Genomic DNA, 21116 nt, shown 5'->3' with positions numbered 1-21116 from the left:
CATGGAGCAAAGTTATTACAGGCAAGGAATGTCTTTCAGCTTTTCCTGGTTAGGGGTCACCACAGCAGATCACGGGTCTGCAGATTGATTGGCAGTGGAGTTTTTACAGTGTTGAGTTGCCAGCCCGGTGCCCAACCTTCACAGAAAGACATACACATGCACATACCTGCATGTCTTTAAAATTCACTTGACCACAAGGAAGACGTGCAGACTCTGCACAGAAGGAGCTCCATCTAAGAATCGAACCGGTGAACCTCTTGCTGTGAGGCGACGACACTAACCGCTGACCATTACAGGCAACAGTGAACAAATCAAATGCACAGCTGTAGAAAAAGATAGCAAAGTACAGGGTGTCATCAGTGAATTAATTAAATGGTTACCTTCCAGGAAACTCAACAATCATCCCTCTGCTTGCAACTAGGATTGTGTTGGTGTAGTTTATTTTCATTAATATAAATGTATGATTGCTTATGCCATGAGTGTTGGTTTAATAAAGATGTTTCTTGTTTTTAAAAAAGGGGGGGCAGTAATTGAATGATTTGTGTAATGTTGCTTAGGTTATATGATATATAGCAATATATGTAGGGTTACTACCTGTCCCTCTTAGGGCAGTTGTGTACTGTGAAAAAAAAAACTAAAAAATGGTAAATGTTCTGAGATTTTAGGGCAAAAAATATTTCCCAAGTTTTCTTTAATAGTTGCAGAAAACAGTGATTTTTCTATCTGAAACACCTAAATATTGTAAGAAATAGCATAAGCAATTCAAATGCTACAAGAAGAATCTTTTATTTTGACAAAAAAGTGATGTTTTGTCCTCTGCACTGGTTGTGAGTATACTTTGTCCTGCAAAGCTCACGTTTCTGCAAAAAAGTCCCACTTTAAGCATTTGAAAAGGTGGTAACCCTAAATATATGTGAAGCATAATGCTTGTTCATTTTAACTTGTTAATACAGTTTGATTACTTTTATATAAATGTAAATATGCTTATGTCACAAGTGACAATTCAATAAAGGTGTTAAAAAACAGTCATCCCATTAATATCCTTTCATAACCTTCCCAGCCACAAAGGGTAGAATCATCTCTATTTAATTCCTTGCATTGGATCTGGTCCCTTCTTGTAGAGTGGCACCATTGTATTATTTCTGCATTATTTATTGACATCACTTTCTAGCTAAAGATTAGGTAATTCTGTTGAGGGGACACTGGTCATATTCCAGCTATTTTTTTGTAAAGATTTTTCAGGTACACTGCCCATTTCTAGCCTCTTTATCTTCCTTTGGGGCCTACCCTCTGTTTTACTGTTTCCTGTCTGTTTATTCTGACTATCAATTTTTCCCTCCCCCTTTCGTCTCATACGGGAGCTCTTCAGTCTTCCTTTGTGAAAATAAAGGCAAATAAATCATTTAAGATTTCTTCTTGCTCTTTCTCCCTTTTGACTTTTTTGCCTTCCTTGATTAATTTACTTAAGTGTATTCTTTTTTTCTTTATTTCTCAAACTTATCTTGTTGTGTCTTTCGGCTATTCCCGGTTAGGGGTCGCCACAGCGGAACTCCGGTCCGCTAATGATTGGTAGTTGATTTTTACGTGCCGAGTTACCAGCCCTGATGCACAATCTTCAACGAAGGTACGCCCATTCACTCATGCCTCCACACACAAGAAGCTCTAGCTGAGAATCAAACCGGACAGAGTCTTACTGTGAGGCGACAACGTTACCGCAGCACCACCACCGCGGATATTTCTCATACTTATCTAAAAATCAAATTTTCCCTTTTTATCCATATTAGTTGCATTTCCATTTTTGCCTTTGCTTTTTAGACCTATTCTTGATTTCTTCATTCTGTTACCTAGCTGCACTCTGTCTTTTTTTGTATACCATTTCCTTTCCCTTCATTGTTTCTCTGACTTCCTTTCTAATACATAGTGGCCTTATCCTTCTCATGGCTTTGTCCCCTTTAGAGTTCATTTCCATATTGTGGAAAAGAACTCCATGAATCAAAAGTTTCTGCTGCTAAACCCACTATCCTCTTGTAATCTTCTGTTCTGTTGGTTCTAGTGTTATGACCCTTTACTTTACTACCAACAATGAACAATACTGTTGTGTGTTACTGTTATCCAACAATGTGTTGTACCTTTACCCTAAAGTACATCTGTTTTGCAAAGGGCTTTATCACTTATTTTCCCCGTCCTTGTGCCCTAGCTGTGTGAATCTCTTCTGGACTGAAACAAGTCATTGTCTCTCTTCCTTCTCTTGATGTTGGTATGCACCACTCCACTCCATTTTTATATAAATCTTTTGTAATTATAACATTTTTTTCCATGTGCTGTTATTCTTTCCTATCATCGTTTGTTGGTACATGTGGAGTTACTAGATGTTTATTCACCAGCCCTCCCCATCCCACAGCTCTAATTGCATAATCATTTTTTCACCCTGTTCTTCATTCCTTTTCTTCAAGCTAGGTTCTTCCCTTTTTCTTCCATGCATTTCATCTTCATAAATTTTACACCACAAGCATATTCTACTTGCTTTGTTTTTCTTTACTGTGTTATAGCCCGGAATAACCAACTCATAATCCATTTCCTGTTTTCTAGGTTTCATGGAACTGGTGAGAATAATTTTCCATTCCTAGCGTAGCATGACTAGATTCCTTTCTCTCTTTGCCATTGCTGTCCTTTACTTCTTTTTGCCTTTCTTTGCCACTCATTTATTTATTTGCTCTTTCACCTTATTTGCATTTTATTTACCTTTCGAACCCTCATTTTAGCACTACTGGTACTTATTTCTGTACTGAAGTTAAGCCTTTTCCTGCCATGCATCTTCATCCTGTTCTATATCCCCCATCAAAATACCGTGTTGTGTCCCTACGCCACTTTTCATTCATTTGAACTGATCTGTCCTTTCCTTCTCAGTTCTTTTGGACATTAGCACTAGTAGCACAACCTCTTAGCACAAATAAACTGGACAAAGCCAGAATAATATTGGGACATACCTATCAAATGTCCAGATTTTCACAGAATGTCCAGATTTTTGTCTCATAATTATGTTTTTTCCTTATAAACTTTGTGGTTTTCTGGCAAATCACTGAAGATTGAAGTCACTAAATAATGACATCCATTTGAGTTTCAGACTTCATATACTTCAGAAAATGCATGATGTGAAGTTGTTAAATCTCGCTGTTTATTCTCAATGATGGGTTTGGAGCCAATCCTCGGCTCCGACATGGCCGATAGCAAAGCTCAAGGTTTGCTAGTAGCTCAAGACAAAGCCCCTTATCCCACAATGCACTGCTGGAATTACCTCAAATCTAGTTTGCTGCGACAAGAGATATCTCGGTGATCCAGTTAGCTCGGACCATTTTTGATAAATCACAAGTTTAAAAAACTTTTTTCTTCTCCTTTTCAGAAATTATTCTTATTTAGTGTGTGTGTGTTTATTGTTAAAAATAATAATAGTTTAAAGTAGGTTATATTGTGGAGATAGTGCCTTGTGTTGGCTTAGTTTTTCTTAGTGTTGGGTCCTTTCTTAGCCCTATTTAGTTTTACAATTTTTATTTGTTTAGTATATTGTTTAGTGTGGGCTTAATTAGCCCTATATTTAACCTTTACAGGTTAATTTTGTGAAGCATCTCTTCATAGTAGGTCGGATGAGAGAGAAAAGTCTCACCCCAAATCGGGGTTTAAGAAATGTCCAGATTGTGGACAAAAAATTCCTGTCACGGACAGACATGTACAATGTGTTTACTGTCTGGGGCTAAACACCTCCAAGACTCCTGCAGTATTTGCCACTCTTTTTCATCTAGGGTTCTCTTAGAAAGAAGGAGAAAACTCATAGATAGGGGGTTGCTGCAGCATACTTTCTCTGAGGTGTTGGGTAGCCAGGAAGGTGCCAGCACTTCTTCTAAATCTTCAAAATCTTCTGATTCTAAACAAAAGCAAAAAGGCAAAGTGATCAGAGGGTACAGGGTCATCAGTTCCACAGTCCTCAGAACCGAGTGTCCCTTTGGTTCGGAGCCAGCACCCAGTCTTGGAGCCAGTCTCTGAGGTTCCCTCATCTCCTCTGCTCCAGTCAGCACCTTCAGTGCATTCCTTGAAGTCTTTGGTCAGCCTCTTTGATATGGATATGGATCGACTAGTGCAGAAGCTTCTACGGGCACCAGGACTTGCTAAATTGTTGTCGGCCCCGACCACTTCGTCGGAGCCAAAGACCATTGAACCGGACTTGACTACTCCTCCTCCGAGCCGTACTGGACTCTCGGAGCCGAAGGAGCCCAAACCAATATTTGTCGAACCTATGGATCCGAGACCCACACCAGTGTTATCAGTATTTTCTACTCGGATGTCCTCGGTGCCGACTGAGGATGCTAGGAGCCGACACTGTCCTGTCTGGTCCGGGGAGAATAGTCAGTGCTGGCTCTTCCTGTCGGGGCTTTGGCTCAGATGAGCTTGGCTCCTACCTTGGGCTCGGAGCCCATGGTTTCAGTGCGGGAGGATCGGACGGTCCCTCCCAATCCGTCTACCCCTTCTCATCGGAGCCATGGTGCTTATGGTGCCATGAGGAGAGTCCTGTCTCCTAAGACATCATTGGCATCAGTTCAGGCTTCCTTTTCCCCTCAAGCTCCTGTGTCCGCTTCTACATCTATTGGTCCCCCCAAGCGTAGAGACCCCGAGCCTCAAGTGGCCCCACAGGGTGTCCCCTGCTCTCCCGAGACCTCCCCAAATCTCCCCACTGAGGAGGTACCCAGGAAGAGACTGTGCAAGAGTAGGCAGTTAGATTCCCCACAGGAGTCTTTGACATCCTACACAGACTTGGATGAGTCAGAAGGGTCCCATCGATCCCACTCTGAGGATATCTCCGTTGCAGAGATATTAGAGATCCTTAGTCAGAGGGGTGATTGGCAGTCCAAAACCCCTACCAAGGATGAGTCAGTGCTCTTGAAGGCTTTTGGGTCTCAACCTTCCACTTCTTGGGTGTCTCTGCCTTACAATGAGCTCATGTAGCTGATCTCTCGTAAGGTGTGGGAGTCACAAGAGGCCATGGCACCTGCCCCTCGGAAGCCAAATAAGTTAATCTCTGCCCCAGTGGACAAAGCTTTTTTGACCAAAGGAGTGCCTGTTGATGCCATGGTGGTAGCTGCAGCCACCAAAAAGGAAGTGTCTGAAACATCCGCATGTATCCATCCTCCTAACAGAGATTCTAGGATCATGGATAGATATGGGAAACACATGTTTAGTTCAGCGACTTTTTCTCTGCGATCACTGAACTATTTAACCTATTTTACGAGACTGCAAAGAGATCTCCTGAAAGAGCTAGGAGATAATCTCCAGGGTACGGTAGCTGCTGGGGCTGCCAACAAAGTCAACACACAGCTCGCTACCCTAAACTTGGTTGTAAACTTGTCCATGCGTCTCATATCTTATGCAGCTGATGGTTTGAGTAGAGCCACTAGTTCAGGCATTGCTCTGTGGAGACCAGCCTGGATGCATCTCTGTTCCTTTGCGGAACCCTTTAAGTCTTTATCAACACCCCATTTGATGGCTCATCACTGTTTGGGCCTAAAGTAAAGGAAACTTTAACCAGGTGTGAGCAGGAAGGCAAGAGCCTATCTGCCGCTGGAGTCCGTTTTTCTACCCCTACTCAGCCCTACCCCAAGGGCCCTAGGGGAGAGAAAATGTGGTTCTGAAAAGCACAGGGAGCCTTTCAGGACACACATAGAGAAACCTCCTCTAGAGGCAGAGAAGGGGATTATAATGGAAGACGCCACCCATGTGACAGAGGGAGTCCGCAGCTACAGGGGGACAGAGGCCAGTTCTCTGGTCTGCCCTACCAGCGCTCCTGAAAGGGGGCCCGGCTGTTCGGCTCTGGAGGCAGTCGGGGGGGTCGCTTATCTTTGTACCCAGAAGCCTGGTTAAACATAGCATCAGATACATGGGTACAAAGCATCATTTCCAGAGGATATTTCATACTGTTCTCTTCCTCTCCTACTCCTGGAAGAAGAATCCCAGTCTCAGGGAACGAGCAATCGTAGAGGTCCAAAAATTGCTAGAAAAAAGTCATCCAACCAGTCCCAGCAGACCAAGTTGGATTCGTAACTTACTCAAGATTCTTTTTGGTACCAAAGAAAACAGGGGACTGGAGACCTATCTTGGACCTAAGTAGACTCAACCAATTTGTAAAGAAAGAGAAGTTCTGAATGGACATGCTTCAGTCCATTGTTCCCTTCCTAGGGAAAGGCGATTGGCTGTGCTGCATAGATCTCAAGGACGCATACTATCACATAAAGATGAACAGATACTCCAGGGGTCACCTGCATTTCTGGCTGGAAGCCAATCATTACCAGTTTCGAGCCCTGCCCTTTGGTCTCAGTACAGTCCCCAGGGTGTTCACCAAATGCATGGCAGTGGTCACGGCTCACCTGAGGCGTCTAGGATTCCAAGTCTTTCCATACCTAGACGATTGGCTCCTCACTGCTACCACCAGGCATCAATTGACTCAGGCAACACAATATACTCTGACACTCTGCCATCGATTAGGCATTACAATCAACTTCAAAAAGTCTGCCTTATTGCCATTGCAGCATACCGTTTTTACAGGAGCAGACTTAGATATCTCAACCACCACTCTACATCTTTCAATCGAAAGAGGCTCACTTCTTCACCAACCTGTCATCTCACTGGAGTCAAAGAACAAAGTTACAGCAGCAGAGGTCTTGAAGGTACTAGGTTTGATAGCAGCAGCAATCCTGGCTGTACCACTCACAGGGATGCATAGGCGAATCCTTCAATGGCTCCTCTTCGCTCAGTGGTCCTACCAAAAGCTATCGATGCACTACATGATTCTCATCACAGATTCTTGCAAGAGAGACCTTCAGTGGTGGTTGATGTCTCTTCATGTTACAATCAGAAGACCCTTTGTTCTCCCCCCCAGTAGCCACTGTGACCATGGACGCTTCCCTGATAGGGTGGGGGGGCATTTTCAGGGAGAGACTGCCCAAGGCACATGGATGGATCAAGAGTCACATCTGCATATCAATCTTCTGGAGTTGAGAGTGGTACTTCTGGCGTTGTAATACTTTCAGGACTCTCTTCCTCTAGGGACAATTGCAATTCAGATGGACAATATGTCAGTGGTCTGGTACTTGAACAAACAAGGTGGAACCAAGTCTCACCCCCTTTGTCGAGAAGCAATCAGGGTATGGCAATGGGCTGTGTCATCCCACCGTTTTCTGATAGCAACGCACATCCCGGGGAAATCCAATGTGATAGCGGACAACCTAAGAGGGCAATACTGTTGCCTCACGAGTGGTCTCTCAACCAACGAGTTGCGGATCTGATTTTCCGCAAATGGGGCCAGCCTTGCTGCGGCCTCTTTGCCAGTCACATCAATACGCAAGGTTTTACAGAAAGCAAAGTCGCTGGGAAGGACAGTTATCCTCATAGCTCCCTACTGGCCTCGACAGATTTGGTTCCCTTCCTTCACCATCATCTACTGGAGGATTCATGGATCCTGGACCCAGTTCCGGACCTTCTGACACACCCGTCAGGGGACCTCCATCCTTCACTGCAGTCCCTGAAACTGACTGCTTGGCTAATCCACTTCCCCCTAATTGCCAGGCTTCATTCTCTCTCAGATGATACAAGACAAATCCTTTGTCTTCTCACAAGCCATCCACCAGGAAACTATACCGCAGTAAGTGGAACAGGTTCTCAATTTGGGCCCATATACAGAAAATCAACCCTTTCCAAGCTCCTTTATCATCCATTTTAGAATTTTTGACAAAGATTTTTAAAGAAGGAGCAGCAGCTGCCACAGTTCGAGTCCAGTTAGCCGCCATATCAAATTTCCACCTTGGATTCGATGGGTTGAATGTTATGAGCCATAAGTTATCTAAGGCTTTTTTTAGAGGTGCCTTTCACATGAGACCTCCTGTCAAAATTCCTTATTTTCCCTGGAATTTGAATTTTATGCTGTCTCAAATTATTCTCCCCCCTTTCAAACCAGCATCTTCTTGTGATCTCAAATACTTGTGCTGGAAGACTATATTTCTGGTAGCCATTACTTCTGCCCGCAGAGTGTCAGATCTTCAAGCATTATCTGTTAGGCCTCCTTACATGATTTTTCATGCTGATAGAGTATCTCTCAGAACAATCCCCTCCTTTTTGCCTAAAGTCTGTGCTGAATCCAATATCAATCAGGTCATTGAGCTGCTAGTCTTTTTTCCCAACCACTGTAACAAATTGGAATACATGCTGCACAAACTTGATGTACACAGACAGCTCAGATTTTATCTTGACAGAACTAAGGATATTAGAAAATCAGATCAAATTTTTGTATCCTTTTTGGAGGCCAGGAAAGGTAATCCAGTGGCTAAAACGACTTTATCTAAATGGTTATCAGATTGTATATCCTTTGTTTATGTGAATGAAAGCATGCCATTGACACACAAACCTAAGGCTCATTCTAACACAGCCATTTCTACATCTTCTGCCTTTCAAGCTAAATTGCCTCTTGACAATATTTGTGCTGCAGCCACTTGGTCTAAGCCTCATACCTTTATCACACATTACAAAGTAGATAAGGCTTCCAGGGACAGGTCTTCCTTTGGTTCCACGGTACTGAAAAAGTACTTCCATGAGCCACCCAAAATTGAAGGTGCTAGGGACGCTACCCATCAGTGAGAATAAACGGCGAGATTTAACTTCACATAAAGAAGTTATGTATTTACCATAATGTTCCATGTGAGTTGTTTATCTTGCCTTTATTCTCACATCCCTCCTTCCTTCCCCCTCCTGGCTGACAGTTGACTTAGAGGCTAGTACCATCCTGGTTATTCAATACTTCTTCTTCCCCTTCGGGAAGTGCTTCCTTGTAGAAATAAATAAAAGAGTATATATACTCGCAGCAAACAAGATCTGAGGTAATTCCAGCAGTGCATTGTGTGATAAGGGGCTTGGTCTTGAGCTACTGGCAAACCTTGAGCTTTGCTATCGGCCGTGTCAGAGCCGAGGATCGGCTCTGAACCCATCATTGAGAATAAAGGCAAGATAAACAACTCGCCTGGAACATTATGGTAAGTACATAACTTCTTTTTAACACAAATCCTGTTATTCTAGCAACTTCCCAAGTTTATAAGAGCAATATTTAAAATCTGTTCCCATTTTGGGCATTTGTCCTGCCATTATTTAAGGCTTTGTTCATATTTCTTGCACTAACAGGTTGAGATGTATGTGGTGGGACAAAGGCCCAAAAATAGGGACAAATTTTAAATATTGCTCTTATAATCTTAAAAAAGTTTCTTGAATAAAAGTTTTAATGTTAGCTTTCATTTTCTGAAGTATCTGAAGTCTGAAACATAAATGCATGTCATTATTTACTGACTTCAGTCTTCAGTGATGTGCAGAAAAAATACAAATTTTATGAGGAACAGAGCAGAAATATGAGGCAAAAATGTTATTGTTTGTTGCCTGGGTTAGTCTAGATAGGCTAGTAGTCTCTTTTCAGGTAAGACCCAAGGTGGTATTAATACTATTAGAAGAAATTTGGTCAGGGCGTCATGGTACTTCCCGTACTTGTCATTGTTGTGAATGGGGAACATTTTGGAGTACTTCCTGTTTCCATAGCAGGTGCAGAGGTGGCCTGGAGAAACAGGGAGGCAGATAGAAAGATAAAGAAATGATGGAGTAGTGAAAGAAATAAAGGAGAAAGCAAATATTGAGACCAGAGAATGTGTGCAGAATTCTGAATAAATGTTTCAAAGAAACCTGTTTGAAGAAGATGAGTCAGTAAATGATGGATGTATAATTACAACCTTCCTGTGGGATGATTTTCTTAAAGAAATGGTGGTGTAGAGAAGCCAGAAAATGAAGATGTTTCCTCAGGGGGAACTTATGGAGAAAATACAAAAGGAGGATGCAGAGACAATCCTTAAGAATAGGATGGAGATGGAAAAGAAAACATATCCAGAGAAAGTAAAAGAAGGCAAAAGTGGAGTAGCATAAAAGAAGGCAGAAGAAAATGAAAAAGGGAAGTATGTAGTAAGGATTAAAAGGAAAGAAGATAAACAAATGGGTAGGTATGAAGTGTGGGACAATTTGATAGCTCCTTTGGAAGTAAAAGCACATGAGGTAGGATGATTTCGTATTTTAAAAAAGACATTTTGTGACATTATTTGTGAGATTTTTTTCAGCCAATGGAATCTTTATGTAGTAAAAGCATTTAACAGGGGAAACAAAAGATTAATGTACAATTTTAGACAGAGGTAGAAAGAGAAACTTTGAAAGGATATTTGAAAGCTTTATGTAAAGAAGTACTGGATATTCCAAAAGTTTGTGACAAAAGAGGTTTATGGACTGGTGACTGGGACTACAATTTTGTGTTGAAAATAGAAAGATAATATATATATATATATATATATATATATATATATATATATATATATATATATATATATACACACACACATATATCAAGCATGATAAATACTGAGTGGAACAGGATGTAGTAAAATACTGGGGACAACCCAAAACATGTTTTTTTTTCTGTGAAAACGAAGCATATTTGATAAGTATGTATTTGTGGAGAAACTGGGCATGATGCAAAAGAATGTGAACTGAAATGTTATAAATGTAACAAAATTGGACATTTATGGATGGATTGCATTAATGAAAATAACAGTAAGGAAAAAGAAAGAAGAAAAATTAGAAGTAGAAATAGAAAAATTAGATGAAAAAATAAGGAGGGCATAGAAGGTTCTGAAATAAGTGATAAAGTGATAAGTGCAAAAGAAAAAGGAAGGAAAATACAGCTAATGCTTGGGGCTTGTTATAAGAGTTAAGATGTTTGACTCAAAGGCACAAGGTACAGTGTTTGATTCTCACCTTTGGGAAGGAAATTGGTTAGACTTAGAATAGCCTATTAAGAAAGCTAGCCTAGTAATTAGCTATGAACTTGTAAAACCATGTATTTACGGAAAAATGAAAAATTCAGAGTGCTTTCTGAAAATGTGAATAGTATTAAGAATGTAGTAGGAATAAGAGTTTTGGAGTGGTGCAATACATGTGCTATAGACTTAATTATATTAGAAGACACAAGACTTAAATGAAAAATTACAAACAGAAAAAATATGGGCAGGAAAGATAATCTGGAATCTATGAAATGAGAGATGTTCTGGAATAGCAGTATTCTGTAGAAATACAATAAAATATTAGATTTACTGTTGGCAGAAATAGGGAGATTGTAACAACTGTAGATTTAAATTGGAAAGAACAAATATATAGAGTTATAACATTATATGCTTATACTAACTGTAAAGAAAGGAAAAGCTTATTTCATCTGATTTTAGAAAATGTAGTGATAAATATGAATGGTAAAATAACAGAATACCTTAATTATGATTTAAAAGGCAATCATAAAAAGAAAGGAAATTATATAAGAAAAATGTTAGAATTTATAAGATGTGGTAAGTTAAAACTTTGGGACAGAAATTCATTGACTTACAAAAGGGGTAGATATAGAATTGAAATAGATTGTTTATAGTATCAGAAGGTTTAGTTATAGGAGAAGGGGAAGTAGTTGAAACAGGATTTTCTGTTCATCCTGCAATATGGCTAGAGATAAAAGAAAACAGGATATATAAAATAGGCAAAGGTATAAAAAGGAAAAATAAGAAAAAATGGAATGAAGAAGAAGAAAATAGATTAGTACTATAGTTATGGAAAGATCATATTACTATGAGAACATTTGATAAAAATTGGTCTGAATGGTGGATGATATTTAAGAAAAATATAAAAAAAAGTTTTGCAATGGTAATATAATGTGAGAAAAGTAGTGAAAGAAAAATATAAAATAACAAATGATGCATTGGAAGATTTATAACAATGATAGAAAGTACTTTAACAACAAAAAAGAATTATATGAAACAAATCAAGAAAAAAGACAAGAATTGTTATATAAACAGATATTTTTTTTTACAAGAAGAGAGAAGTATCATGTTATTTAAGCACATTATTAAAGTAAGATGGTAGTGTAATGAGAGATAAAAATATAAAAGGAGAAATGGAAAGAACTCAGGAAAAGATTAATAGTGTAGTACAATATGTAAAAGAAATATTTCAAAGAAAAAAGAAGGTAGTGAAAAAACATGGAAATTAATAAAATGTTAACAGAAAAAAAAAGAATTGGAAAAGGAGATTTCTTTAAACGAGCTAGATAAAGTATTGGGACAAGTAAAAATAGATTTGGCTGTAGGCTGAGATGGAATAGGGTATGAAATGTATAAAGATTTTTAAGGGACTGACAAAAAAAGTAAAGATTTTGAATGAATGGTTAAATGAAGGTTTTATGTATAAAGAATTATGTAGCGGAATACTTAAAATACATATGGAAGACGGAAGACAGAAGAGAATTACAAAATGGAGACCAATAGTATTGAATAATAATTATAATATCTTTATGAAATAATACAAAAGAGATTTGAAACTAACATAGGAAATACTATGGAAGATATAATATATAGTATAAAGGGGAAGTTTGTCAAGAATTATTAATTATAGAGAAATTGTGGATGATATGAACAGAAAAGAAGCAAAAATCCCGATAGGAGACCTTAAGTCATTTGACACAATTTGACATGAAATCTTATGGGTGATAATTAAAGAATATAATACAAGTGGGAAAGTTAGTAAATTATGTATGTCAGCGTATATTAATAATAAAGTAAAAATACTTGTAATTGGCTGGTTAGGCCAAGAGGTGCATATGAAGAGTAGTGTAAGACAGGATGTCCACTGAGTTCTGTACTCTTTGCATTAGTTATGAATGTGATAGTAGATGGAGTAAATTACAAAATGAAAGCGGCAGGGTATATAACACCTGAAGGTTTAAGAATTCTAGTTCTGTTAACATATGCAGATGACAATTTCAAAAAACAAAATTTGTATAAAAGAAGTAATATTTTACACAAATGAGTGTCTAGAGATGATAGAGATGGCTTTAATTAAGGAAAAGTAAAGGTGTAAGTTATATAGTAAAGATTGGGGGTGTATATTTTACAGTGAATTAAATGTCTGTGTTAGCTTTAAAATTTGGGAATAAATATGCAAGTAGAATTCAGTGGGGGAAAAACAATACAAGAAATAAAAGAAATGTCTTTTCTGGAGAACACATTATCATTCAGAAAAAGGCTTATTTGATAAATTCAGTACTAATGGGAAAATAGCATACTTTGGAAGTATATTTATGTTGTGAATGTCAACACTATTTGAAAAGGAATTGTAGTATATATGTTTTTCATTTATATGGGGTTCTAGATTAAACCCAATAAAAAGAGGAGATTTGTATGAAAATAAAGAAGAAAGAGGTTTAGGGTTAATTAATCCAGTGATATATGCTGCTTCGTTAAATTTGTAGAAAGTGTTAAATTGAATAAATAAAAAAATGTGAGAGATTAGTAGCAAAATTGTATAAATATGTGATTATTTTGCAGTATGGTAAAAAGAGTAAAAGAGAAAAAGAATATATAAACGAAGAAATAAAATGTTACCAAGAAAAAATATTTTTGTGGAAATTAAAAATTGATAATATAGAAAAAAAAGAAAAGTATGGTATAAGAATGGAATGTTAAAACAGTACATGTAGAGCCATGAGAAACTCTTAACAGATGAAAAAAACTAAAGCTATAAAAATAAGAAAGAAATGGTATAATCAGAAAGTAGAATGTCAAGAGTTTTTGCGGAGACTGGTAATAAATAAATTGCCAGTAAAAGGAAATGTACCATATAAGAAAAAAAGTGATAGAATGTTTATTTTCTCCTCAAAAATTTTTTTTTTATTTTTCAAGTACAGTTGAACAAACTCCACAGTATTTGTATATAACATCTTAAATAACTATGTACACTATTTACATTAGTGTGACAAGCAACCTCCATCCCCACAACACAACCCAAATGACACATAGCCCACAGATTCAGTGTACCACTCAAACATAGCCAATAAGGCAAAACAACCCAAATAACACACTAGTCATAGGTGACTCTATAGTCAGGCACACTGATGTCCCACTCACCAGGCTAAACAAGGAGAAGGTAACCTTCAGCTGCCTGTTGGGTGCCAAGATCCGCCACATAAACCACGCACTCAGGTCACTCAACAACAAGTACAAATATGACTCTGTCATTGTCCATGGTGGTGTGAATGACCTGAGACGTACCTCCCTGGACTACATGAAAAGAGACATGGAAGAGCTCTGCAATCTTGTAGCCCAGGCAGGTATGACCCTAGCCCTGAGTAGCATTCTGCCATTGCCCAGAATGATACCGCAGTACAAGGACAAAATGATTGATTTCAACAATTGGCTAAGCTTCTGGTGTCATTCAAAGGGGATCCAGTATCTGTCTGTTGGGATGACATGGTCGACAGACCATGATGCTTTGCCACAGATGGTCTGCACCTGTCGCCCCTAGGATTCCGGATACTGGCTAAGGCTCTTGCTGCCCCTATAGTGCCTTTTTTAGGCAGGGTTCAAGTAACAAATTCACCACCATAACAGGAACAGGTAAGCAAAAACTGAGGGTAATGCTACTCAATGCTAGATGTCTAAATTTCAAAATGCACTCACTTGAGGCACTCCTTAAAATGGAGAACATCAATATCTGTGCAGTGACTGAGACCTGCTTCAAGGCTCCAGAGAGCACCCCTGCACTACCAGGCTATAACTCATACCACACTTTTCAGCCATCTAACCTGGACCGAAACACCAAAGGTGGGGGTGTGTCCATATTCATTAAGGATATCCACACCTCCAGGCTAGTTGCTCAGCATAATGCATCCGAGGTTATCCAAGTGCAACTAACTCTTGGCAAAACTGCAATCCAAATTGTAGCTTGCTACAGATCCCCCACCATGCCCCAGGATTCCCACTCCTCTTTTCTTGATGTACTGGAAAATATTAGGGTTCAACCAAACACCCTAATAATGGGCGACTTCAACTACCCCACCATTAACTGGGAAAACTATTCATGTACTAACTCCTTAGCGCAACGCTTTCTGGAATTCATAAACTCCAATGCCCTAGATCAACTTATCCACACCCCCACCAGGGGCAACAATAACCTAGACCTAGTCATTACCAACATGAGTGACTGGTGTTCCACACCTGAAGTCAACTCCTCGTTGGTCCGATCCGACCATAAGCTAATCACCCTCGATATCCACATCCCACCCCCACCCCCCATTAAGGAAACCACAGTAAGAAATTTCTCCAAAGCCAACTTCATGCTTCTTAAGACAGAAGTAGTGAACTTCATGACACCCATGCAGATGGACAATACAGTTACAACTGCTGAATCCTACACAAATGTGCTCTATAAGCACCTACATGAGTGCATGGATCGTGCTATCCAAAACAGAACCAAAAAAAAAGGAAGCCAATCTGGTGGTCCCCTGCCATAAACAAACTGTACAACAAAAGGAAGAAACTGTTGCAAAAGAGAGTAAAATCCCATGAGTGGAGGAGCTCCCTGGTCAGCCTCAGTAAGAAGCTGAGATCCCTTATAAGATCCTCCAAAGCTAGCTACGAAAATAAAATTGCCACTAATTCCAAGGACAACCACAAAGCATTCTATATCTATTGTCAAGAATCTCAATGGCAACACCCAGATCTGCTCTGAGTTACAGCACATAGGCATGAAAATTACAGAACCAACTGATATTGCCAACATCCTGGCAGATAGGTTCAGTACTAACTTTACGCCCCCTTACCCCCTAAAGGGCCCATATCTATACAGGAAGAACGCAGAGTCCCTGTAACCACAACTACGCAGGTGAAAGCTGCACTCTCTAAAGGCAAAAACACAGCATCCATGGGACTGGACAACATCCCAGGCTGCGTTTTACACAAACTTCAGAATGAACTGGCTCCCCACTTAAGCACCATGTTCAATAATAGCCTCGCATCAGGCTTTGTGCCCACTGAATGGTGCACAGCAACAATTATCCCACTCCACAAAGGGGGAGCCACCACTGATCCCGGGAACTATAGACCTATTAGCCTGACGAGCCTGGTCTGCAAAGCCATGGAACGTATCATCATGGAACTCATAAACAAAGACATTGGTAACCTCTAAACTCTGGATCCCACCCAGTTCGGATTTGTGAAAGGCAGATCATGCCTCCTGAACCTGATTGACTTCTTTGAGGCAGTCACCAAAGCCGTAGATGAGGGTAAAGTGGTTCACACAGCCTATCTTGACCTTGCCAAGGCTTTCAACACCATCCCCCATTCTGGAATTATAGCTAAACTCAATAAACTAGGCATATATCCCTACATCACAAGATGGGTTGCCAACTGGCTCACTGACAGAACCCACACTGTAAAAGTTGCAGACTCCAAATCTGACCTCAAACCAGTGACAAGTGGAGCACCACATGGTTCCGTCCTGGGACCGCTCCTGTTTGGTATCTACTTCTCTGAAGTACAGGCTAACACAGAAGGCCTCTGGCTAATGAAGTTTGCAGATGACTGTAAACTAGGAGCCATAGTCAAGTCCCCAAATGATGTGAACATCCTACAGAAGGGCCTCTCTGAGACAATTGCCTGGTGTCAGAGCCATGGCCTCAAGCTCAATGCCAAAAAGTGCAGTTTCATCCCCTTTGATAAAAACTCTGTACCCATGAACTACCACATAGGCAGCAATCTACTTAACACCGAATGCATGATAAGAGACCTTGGGACCCAGGTGGACAGTAGTCTCTCTTTTGATAGTCACATCGCCACAGTAGTCAGAAAGTCCTTCTACGTGGCACACCTCATCATAAAAGGGTTCTCTTCCAGAAAAAAAAGAGGTCATCGTTACCCTCTACTCATCACTCATTAGACCCATTATAGAGTACAACGCCCCTTTTGGAATGTACCTCACAAGACATCTGCAGCAGCTGGAAAGGCCACAGAAGTACCTCACAAAGAGGATTACTGGACTCAAACAAATGTCCTACACTGACCGCCTCAAGAAACTCCAGCTTTACTCCGTAGCATATCGCCTACTCAGAGGTGATCTCTGCCTAACATATAAAGCTATGTCAAACCCAGAGCTGTTGGACATGCTACACCTAAAGAAATCCCAATCCCTCCAAGCTACATACTCTAGGGACCTAAACCTTGTCACCACAATAAACAGGACATGCTGGAGGGATAGATTCCTATCCCAGAGACTTCCCATACTCTGGAACAGGCTACCCATCTATGTCAAGCAAAGTTCTTCATTAGCACTCTTGAAGAAAAATCTTGATGAGTGGATGGGAAATAGGAAATACACCCCAGGGATCACTTCTGTGTCTCTGCTCATCAGTGGCACAGGAAAATAACTTTATTGGGTGGCGTAAGCCAGAAAACCTTGTTGGCTAGGCTTGCATAGGCCCTTGGGCTGATAGCCTAGTACCTACCTATGAACCTATGAACACTATAACAGAGCTCAGTATATACAATTACTTTATAGGTATAACAATCCAGTTATCAGAGGGTATCTGTTCAGTTATTGTAAAGTGTCAATCAATGATAAGACTTTTTTCCATGGATTGTTAATAAATGGCTTAGGATGAATCCTTAATTCTTTAATTTTAATTTCCAACAATGCTGTGGTCTTCAGTAGGCTGTAGAAGTCTTCCAAAGTCAGTATTATGTTTGTATTCCATCTTCTTGTTATACACTTCCTTGAGATTGCAAGTATTGCCCAAACTAAATACATATTTGACTCATTCAAATGAGGACTTTTGTACACATTTAATAATACTAGAGCTTTAGATAAGTTAAATGATTCATTAAATAAAGCTTGTAAAAAGATTTTAATACCATTCCAAAATGGCTTAAATGTAACACAGTCGAAAAAATTGTGATTCCAATCTGCATTGTGTGTTTGCTCACTTCTCCAACATATTCCCTTTGTGGAAGAATTAATTTTCATAATTCTATCTGGAGTTAATGCTCTGTACAAGCATTTCCAATTAAAAACTTTCCAGTATTGTGTAAAGGATGTATGTTTTATTGATAATAAAATATTTGATTTAATTTCTTCAGTTAGCTGTAATGAGTGTCCTTTTGTTGTTTCCAGTATGAGGATTTGGGTGTTGTTTTATAATTTATCAATATCTTGTAAAATTTTGAAATACTATTTCCCATGTCATAATCATATGATTTCATATAGGTATTTCGTAAGTTTAGGTATTTCTTTAAATGAAAAATTACTAATTATTCTGCATAAATCTTGCAAATATGTCAGAATGCTTTGCATAGTTAGTCAATCTTGTTATGGAATTTTGTGTGTTGTTTCTGTTGTTTGCATATCCAGAACTTATAGTTCTTTGATGCATTGAAACCAACAAATTCTTTTTGTTCCAAGGAATTATTTCTCTGTATATTTTATGTGGATAGCGCTTTGTAACTATGAATGGTATTAACAGATCAAACCAGATTTTTAAATCTATATTTGCATTAATAATTTTCCTAAATAAGTCACTGTAATAATTAATCATATGAGTTTTTGTGGGCTTAGTTATGTTATATTGCATACTAATACATATGTGCCATGGGGAATTTTTATCTGTTATTTGAAATTATTTTTGTAAATCAAATTCATTTATTGATATTACAGTTAGTATTGCTTTCCAATTTGCAGAATAATTTGGACTTATCCTATCTGAGATTGTTTTAGATATTGATGCTTTTATACATATTTCTATATCAGGAAAGTTTAATCCTCCCTGTTTCCATGGTCTGATGTGATGTAAAGCTATTCTGTTTCTTTTGGGAAACCATAAATATTTTATTAGGCAGGAGTTAATTTCTTTGATTATATTCCTTTCTGGTAACAGTTGTATTGAAAAAGCTATATACAGAATCTTTGGTAGTAAAACCATTTATATTAACTGTAGTCTATTCAAATGTTAATATTATTTTGTTCCACTTTTCCACAGAGCTTTTAATTGTATTGATATGATTCTAGTTTTTTTTAGACTAATTCATTATTATCCTTGCATAACTCAATTCCTAGATATTTTAAGGGAGATTCTTGTTTCCCTATAATGTGATTCCCCTTTGTCTGCAATTCTTAATTTTTATTTTGAAATAAAACGATTTTGATTTATTGAAATGGAGTCCTGAAGTCCTGTAAATGTGTCAATTAAAATATCTAATTCTTCTAATGTCTCTTTTGTATTGGATAATGTTAATAATATGTCATCAGCAAAGAGCATTACTTTAGAATTGCATTGTTCATAAACATCTACTCCTTTGATTTTTTGTATTGTTACGTATTGAATCTGCCAATATTTCAATAGCCAAAAGCAAATAGAATCGGTGACATAGGACATCCTTGTTTAGTACCCTTTCTTATATGTACAGCTTCAGATGTGAAAGGACCTAGCTTAACATACGCTAAATTATATGTATATATATTCTTTAGTATATGAACAAAGGAAGGATGAAATTCAAATAACACCAGAATTTTGAATAAATAGTCCCAATTTAGGGAATCAAAGGCTTTCTCTATATCTAAGCCAATTATGACTGTTTATTTTCTTTATTAATATAATCTGCAAGAGAAATTATCCTTTTAATATTGTCATATGTGTGTCTAGGATATATAAATCCAGTTTGATCATTATTTATTGTTTTGGATAGTGGTATTTTCATTGTGTTAGTTAATATTGTCATAAATATCTTATAGTCATTATTTAATAATGATATAGGTCTATATGAGGTACAAAGGTTTGGGGATTTGTTTTCCTTTAGGATTGGTGTGATTAAGGAATATCTCCAAGGGGGTGCTATTAAAACTTGTGACTGAATTTCTAATAGAGTTTTATGGAAGAGGCATAGTATTTTTGAATGAGAAAGTTTATATATTTCCATAATTATACCTACCATCTATACCTGGAACTTTATTATTTTTACTTTCTTTTATTGTATCTGTAATTTCTTTGTTGGATATGACTGCTTGCAGATCTAGTTTTAATTTTTCTGTTTTTTTTTAATATTAGAACATTTTTCATCTAGATTTAATTGATTGACATGTATATTTTCTATTTGGAAATCTTCCATATAGTGATTTCTATATGCATCAATAATGTCACCTTTATCCAAGACAGTTTCCCTTTCTTTTCATGGAAGATACTTTTAAAGTTATTAGCTTTTGATTGTATTTTGATTCTTGTGGATAAATTATGTAGCTATTTGGGAGAAGTGGCCAAGGTATTAATTTTTAGTTTTTCTAAAGCTAAACTAGTTTTATGTGTTAAAATCTCATTGTATTTATTGTTTAATACTTCTACTTTCTTTTTCATCTCCAAATGATTTTGATTTTTTTCAGCTTTTACTGACAAAAGTTTGGATTGTAGATCTAATAATTCAGAATCCCATTCTCTGATTTTTTTTATACCAAGTTAGGGTTTTCCATAGTCCAAGTCCCGTATCATTATTTTATTTATCTCTGTGGTGTAATTAATATCTAAGAAGAACTGTAATTCAGATAACCAGGGTTTGAACTCCAATTTTAGTTATATATACCGGAATTCTGGAGTTAAAATTAATGGTTTGTACCCATTGTGAAGTTTTAGTATCAATGAATTGTGGTCTGAAAAGGGGCAGGGAGTGATTGAGAAATTAATGATTTTAGAGTGTAAGTCATGGGCAGCAAATATTTTATCCATTCTAGTTTGGGTACCAGATCTGTGATCTTGATGGGAAAATAACAGAGATTTATATTCTTCAAATTTGAAAGTATGTACAAGATGAAATGATTCTATCCACCTGTTTAAAGCTTTTGATACAGCAGATGTATGCAGCGGGCTTTTATTTGTAGTTTCAGAAATATCAAATATATAGTTAAAATCTCCTCCTAATATTAAGTTGCCTTTATAATTACTGGGAATAAAATCCAAGTGTTTAACAGTTACTTATCCATTGTCTGGGAACCTATAGATTGGCTAGGGTCCATATTCTGTTATTATATTTAACTATTACTAATGCCATAAGGCCTTCTTTATCTTCATACTTATAAATGATTTCTAGGTTAATCACATTTTTTTCCATAAAATTGTTACCCCTATTGTCTTGGTCATATAAGTGGATTGT

The sequence above is a fragment of the Protopterus annectens genome, chromosome 8.part0 (genome assembly GCF_019279795.1).
Source record: "Protopterus annectens isolate FY-2018-M chromosome 8.part0, PAN1.0, whole genome shotgun sequence".
Lineage (NCBI taxonomy): Eukaryota > Metazoa > Chordata > Ceratodontiformes > Protopteridae > Protopterus > Protopterus annectens.
The sequence above is the reverse complement of the archived record's forward strand: the minus strand, read 5'-3'. Positions refer to the sequence as shown.